This window comes from Microtus pennsylvanicus, chromosome 7 (genome assembly GCF_037038515.1).
Source record: "Microtus pennsylvanicus isolate mMicPen1 chromosome 7, mMicPen1.hap1, whole genome shotgun sequence".
NCBI lineage: Eukaryota > Metazoa > Chordata > Mammalia > Rodentia > Cricetidae > Microtus > Microtus pennsylvanicus.
The window spans coordinates 29653921-29661199 of NC_134585.1; positions in this window are offsets into that span (position 1 = coordinate 29653921).

Sequence of the window (7279 nt, forward strand, 5' to 3'; positions counted from 1 at the left end):
AACACATTAAGGTATAGTAGTATGTCATGAGGTAAGTGTAGGGAACCCTGATGTCAGTTCAAGATAGCCTACAAGCATGTTCTCAGCACAAAGATTTATTTGCTCCACAAAAGGCAGAGATAAGGGACAAAGATGGGAGACAGAGGAAGAGGGAGAAGAGGACGGGAACAAGGGAGAGGAGAGAAAAAGGGCAATGGAGAGGGATAAACGATTGTTTGTCATAGGGGGACTAGACAAAGCCTCTGGATAGAGAGGAGACAGGTGTGGCTCATAGGAAAATGGTGGTTTATAAAGGTAAAAAAGGAAACTCTTTTAAGATAAGGAGTTTAATTTTAGCTGGGCATGTTAATTAGGTGAGTCAAAGGGGGCTTCTGATTCTTGGATTTTGCATTTGATAGCTAGATCTTGATAGTCAGTCTTGGAAGGAGGAATTGGCCAAATAAGGGAGTAGCTTGGTGGCTAGCTTTAGGAGTGTAATCTAATGGTTTTCAGCAAGGCAATGGGAATGAGGAGAAGGGCAAAACCTGCCAGAGCCACGTGCTCAAGTGGCCAGTGTCCCTTCAGAGCCACATGCTCTAGTGGGCTAGTGTAACTTGAACTTCTTAAGAAATTTCAAATTTCTTCCCAAGCTGGTTTTGCCACTCTGCATACCCACCAATAGTGGCAGATCCTGCCAAATCTAGATAAAATCTTTGCAACTTTAATAAAATCAAGTGTGGATGTGGTATGCCCTAAACAATAATGGCTACTGTAGGTGTTGGAGGGACTGCTCGTCCTTTAAGAGCCTGAACTAGTTTTTGAGAGAGACCAAGTTTGTTTTCCAGTACCCTTGTCAGGAGGTTCCCAACTGCCTGAAATTCCGGCTCCAGGGAATCTGACCCCCTTCGTATGGGATCCACAGGTACTTAAACTCATGTGTTCATACACACAGAGGCAAATGATTAAAAAAAAAACTTCAAAAATTGAAGAATGGCTATTATAATGTTCAATCTTCTGTCATCATAATTCTACATACGTTATTTATTTTGGTCTTTTAAATTATTTCTTTCCAACATTTTGCAGGGCTCAGTGTGCAGGTGCCTGTAGTCTCTTTAATTTGATCATATAATTACTAAAAACTTGGTTAGAAATCCTGGTCTGGTAGTGTCTGCCTTCCTAATACCTGAGAAGTAAAAACAGGAGGATGATGAGTTAGTGGCCAGTCTGGGCTACAGGAGATCCTGCCTCAAAAAAAAAAAAAATAAAACAAAATCAATTAAAACTAGCCTGCTATAACTTCGTAGGTGGCAGCAGAAAACATGAGACCACAGGGTCAGAGATAAAAGAGGCTTCTTCACAGCGCAGCCAGAAGAATGAACGCGTCTGTTTGTACTGCATCCCTCCACATGGCTTGTCAGTGATGCAGCAGCCTCCGGTGGGTGCTATGCATGCCGTGGATGGCTCACAACTGAGCAGCTTACTGTCGTGGGGATCCAGGATCCTCTTCTAAACAGGAAGTCAGCTTTCTTCCTGGCAGGGGGAGGGACATCGCCTCATCTTTCACAGCTATCAGGTGTATAGTTGTGTTAGTCAGGGCTTCTATTGCTGTGACAAAACACCATGACTGAAAAAAAAAGGTTTGTAGGAAAAGGTTTATCAGGCTCACACTTCAGCCTTGCTGTTCATCACCGAAGGAAGCCAGGACAGGATCTCAAACAAGGCAGGATCCTGGAGGCAGGAGCTGATTCAGAAAGCCATGGAGGGGTCCTGCATAGTGGCTTGCTTCCCATGGGGCTTGCTCAGTCTGCTTTTTTTAAAAATAAAACCCAGGTCCTCCAGCCCAGGCATGGCACCACCCATAAAGGGCTGGGCCCTCCCCTATTGATCACTAATTGATAAAATGCCTTACAGCCGGATCTCAAGGAGGCATTTCCCCAGTGAGGCTCCTCCTCTCTGATGACTCCAGCTGTGTCAAGCTGACACACAAACCACCCAGTATAATAATCATCACATGAGCAGCTATGAACATCAAAACTGCCAATTTTGGAGGAGCAGCAGCAAAATTGAACATTTGCTATCTCTGATGCACTCCCATGAAGTGCCTGTTTTTGTCACTTTCTCTCGACCCAGTTGTCACTGTGGTTTTGAGCTCCGATTGCACCCACGCCTAAAGCTGCATGCAGTGCTCTGCAACTTTACCTCACTTTCTTTGTTAGTTTTAGGGCAATGCTTTTGCAGATTTCCTTGAACTTGCTACATAGACGACTATATTTTATTTCTATTTCTTCTTTCAGATTAAAACATTTATAATTTATATTCTATTTCTTCTTTCAGATTAAAACATTTATAATTTGTTTGTTTGGCATTCATTTATTCATTCATTGTCTTTCTCTTGCATATTTCACTCATCAGGAGCAGTGACAAACTCACTGGGAAGCCACCAATGGGATGCCTGTGGAAATTGCTTGGATCTACTTTCTGGGCATAATTGGAGGCTGGAGCTAACTGGGAAAATAGCTGGCATGTCAGTAAACTGTGTGGCCTGCATGGTGCTACTGAAAGCCACTGGAGACGAAGAATCACTAAAGGCTCTGCTCTCAAGGCTGCCTCACTTGGGTGAAGCAAGAGAGCTAGATGCACACCCTGGCTCAGACACTTGCTCACAGCGCCACCTGTTGGCCAAGCTCACCACCACACCATTGTACAAAGGTGAAAGGGCTGGGTACCAGCTGCAGCACCACAGGAGGGGAAAGAGGAATCTCACTGGAGCCAAGGACAACTGATAACCGCCACTGGCCATCTTTGGTCTACAAAGCTGCCAAGTGCATTATCTAGTTATGTCTTTTATTTCATGTTCTGCGCTCGTAATACAGGATTCAAATTCTTTTTAAGTATGTTTTATAGCACATGCTAAAATCTTATTTGGTCAGTTTGAATTGTCTTTCACCTCATCACCAAACTAAAGTCAAACTCCAAATACATATGTATAAAATTATGTTTTGAGGAAGACATAAGGAGAAGGTCGTTATCATCTGTAAATAAGCACGTGTGTATAATAAACAAAATGGGAAAGTTAGCAATGACTACTTCTGTAAGTAAATGTGAGGGCATATCTATCGCTCCTTTCATAGCTTGTTCTTCAGTTGACCTCAGACAAAGTTCCATATGCTTGTATGGAACTCAGTTCATTGAGTGATGCAGGCCTTTGTTCAGGAAAGGCATGATTCTCCAACACTTCTGCTTTCATTAGGTTTGTATGTCTGTGTGCATGTTCCTGGGCGTGTGTTTCACACACGTGCACATAAACATGTGAAGACCAGATGATAACCTAGGATGCTATTCCTCAGAGGCCATCCTTTCCTGTGACATAGACTCTCAGTGGCCTGGAACTCACTAAGGAGTGAGCCCAGGGAACCATCCGTCTTTGCTTCATCACCAAGAAGTTACAAACTCAGAAAGTCTGTGTTTGTGTGTGTGTGTGTGTGTGTGTGTGTGTGTGTGTGTGTGTGTGAGAGAGAGAGAGAGAGAGAGAGAGAGAGAGAGAGAGAGAGAATTCCTTGGGTTTTCAAGGCAAGTGCTTTCCCTTCCCAGCCTCCCCAAGGCCCATTCTCCAGATGTAGTCCTTTTTCCTGGTTGTATGTGAACTCAATTTCTTCTTTGTGATTAGAACCTATTACACCAGCTCGTAGAATAATCTTATCCACAATGTCAATGTCCAGATTGTGGTCTTATCCTCTAATTCAGTTCAACCTTTGCTCTGCCACCCTGGGATCTGAGATATCCAAACCAGCAGAGCTCACCACTGTTAGGGTGGAGAGTGACGGTCTGTCAATAGATTGCTTGCTATAAAGCTCGAAGGACTCACTGCACCCTTTCATGTTCAAACTCATGGATTGTGGCTATGTAGCAGACAGACTACAAATGATCTCTAATCCAAAGCACATTCTATATGCCCCACACAAGATACACTCCATTTTTTAAAGAAGGTTTTCTCCATCTGCCTCTGTTACAGAGCCTTTCATAAATGACTATTATACACAGTAAGGACAGTCTCTTCTGGATGATGGTGAGGGAACCAAAGACAATTTGATGAAAGGGTTTATTTCATCTTACATTTTCATGTTATAACCCACCATTTAGGGAAGTCAAGGCAAGAATGTGAGGCACAAACCTAGAGGCAGGAACCATACAGGAATGCTACTTGCTTTCAACTTGCTTTCTTTTACGGCCCAGGACCAGATCACCTACCCAGGGATGGCACCATCTATAGTGGAATGGGTGTTCTGGTATTCATAAAGAATCAATAATTCCCCCACAGACTGCCAATGTGATCTGGGCAACCTCCAACTGAGACTCTTTCAAATGTGTCAAGTTGACAGCTGACCCTAACTAGGACAGATTAACCTGGGTCATCCAGTGTGCCCTAAATGTGAACAAACACCACCTTAAAAGAGGGAGACAGTGGAAGATAGGGCACACACAAAAGATTAGACAATGAAAGTATAGGGTACTTCATGCAACCTTAAGTCAAGAAACTGAGTAACCCGCCAGAAGCTAGAGAAGGAATCCAAGCAATCCAGAAGAATATGGATCTACTAAAGAAAGCGCGTGTTTGCCAGGACACCTCAGAGAACTGTCCTGTGCATCGCACCCCAGGGGTTAATAAAAGAACTAAGCAGCACTGTAAAGAGTACTATTTGTTACTGAATTATGCAGCCCAGATAATATGAGTGGCTTGAATTACTGCACAGGCTTCCTCCAGGGCAGTGCTTCTCAACCGTGCTTAGGCTGCAACCCCTTAGTACATGTTGTGGTGACCACCCCCGGCCAGGAAATTATTTTGCTGCTACTTCATAACTGTAATTTTGCTACTGTTATGAATTGTAGTGTGAATCTCTGATATGCCGGATAGCTCATATGTGGCCCCCGAAGAGGTTGAGACCCACAGGTTGAGAACTGCTGCCCTATATGATGTCCTATAGACGGAAATATCCTCTCCACCCCATATATGATGTCCTATAGACGGAAATATCCTCTCCACCCCATATATGATGTCCTATAAACGGAAATATCCTCTCCACCCCATATATGATGTCCTATAAACGGAAATATCCTCTCCACCCCATATATGATGTCCTATAGACGGAAATATCCTCTCCACCCCATATATGATGTCCTATAGACGGAAATATCCTCTCCACCCCATATATGATGTCCTATAGACGGAAATATCCTCTCCACCCCATATATGATGTCCTATAGACGGAAATATCCTCTCCACCCCATATATGATGTCCTATAGACGGAAATATCCTCTCCACCACATATATGATGTCCTATAGACGGAAATATCCTCTCCACCACATATATGATGTCCTATAGACGGAAATATCCTCTCCACCACATATATGATGTCCTATAGACGGAAATATCCTCTCCACCACATATATGATGTCCTATAGACGGAAATATCCTCTCCACCACATATATGATGTCCTATAGACGGAAATATCCTCTCCACCACATATATGATGTCCTATAGACGGAAATATCCTCTCCACCACATATATGATGTCCTATAGACGGAAATATCCTCTCCACCCCATATATGATGTCCTATAGACGGAAATATCCTCTCCACCCCATATATGATGTCCTATAGACGGAAATATCCTCTCCACCACATATATGATGTCCTATAGACGGAAATATCCTCTCCACCCCATATATGATGTCCTATAGACGGAAATATCCTCTCCACCCCATATATGATGTCCTATAGACGGAAATATCCTCTCCACCACATATATGATGTCCTATAAACGGAAATATCCTCTCCACCCCATGCTTTCAGTCATGTTTGCCACAGCAAGAGAAAGAAGACTAGAGGCTTTGTATTGTTTTTACATAATGAAATTAAGCCAGAAGTCAACTACATTACGCAGTCTGTGACTTCAAGAAGACTTCTGCATCTGAGAAAATGGAACTGGGGATCTACCATGGTGGGTGGAGCCCAACAGCACCCGGAGTCCTTAGGAACGAGCGCCAACTCAAAGCCGGTGCCAAGTAATTTCCATGGAAGCAGAGCATTCTTGTTGACACACTTCCCTGCTGGTGCTGTAGTTTGCCTCCTGCACGTCCCTGGAAGGCCCCCTGTGAGACTGTGGGACCTTAGCACCCTCCTTGCTCACTTTTGCTCTATCACACTCTGCTCTGATGACCTGAGCGACAGGGTCAACAGAACTTGGACTAGAGTGTCAGGAGAACGGGAACTGAAAGAGCCGCACCAAGAGGACCAGATGAAAGGAGCCAGTTGACCAGAAAAAAAGATTGGAAAGTCTTCCCACCTTGGTTACATACAGCAAACAGCTTGAATGAGTAAAGCCCACGCCATAAAAATGTGGGTGAGGTACACACCGTGTCAACTATCGTGAGTCCACAAACCTCATGGCCCGGTGCTTCTGAGCATAGGCTTTTCTCCACATCTCTAGGCCACTCCTTTTTCCTTCCTCAATAAATGTTCTCTGTTTCTGTTTGTAATTACGTGTTCCTGTGCAAACCTTTGTCCTGGGACACAAGAACCTGGACACTTATGCCAGTGCCCTCTGAACCCAGATCCCTGCCTTTGATCACTAAAACATCCCAAACTATGAGCCTAAGGAATCGGTTCCCATTCATAGTTCTCCCAGGCACTCTGCAGTGATGGTGGAGAGGTAACTGACAAAGTCACACTAATAAGGGGCCGTGAGTTTTAAGTGAGAAGGTTTATGGTCTGGAGTCATGTGACTGCTACAAGACCCTGGCTGGTCTCTCCAACCAGAAGACTCTGTTTTGATTTGAGGTAGTTGAGTGATTCCAGGTATGATTTTTTTCAATCGTGGGGAATCAGTCGGACTTGGAACTACTAATTCTAGGTTTCTTCACTGACAAAACTTAGACATTTTCATCCCCACAGATCCCATAGCCAGTCAGCCACAGCCAAGGATTCCTGTAGGCCAAGTTTTACCTGATATTCACACACACACACATACACACACACACACACACACACACACACACACACACACACACGAAGTGGGGCTACTCATGTTCAGTTGAAATCACTGGGAGGCCTGCTCTTTCCTGAGGGAAAATGGAGAAGCAATGGATCACAGGGAGAAGGGAGGGGAGGTAGGGGACTGGAAGGAGTGGAAGGAAAAGGGGGTGCATTTGGGATGTATCATATGAGAGGAGAATGAAAGAATGAATAAATGAATAAATAAATAAGAGGTACTAAGAATGGTTAACGGTTTACTGCCTG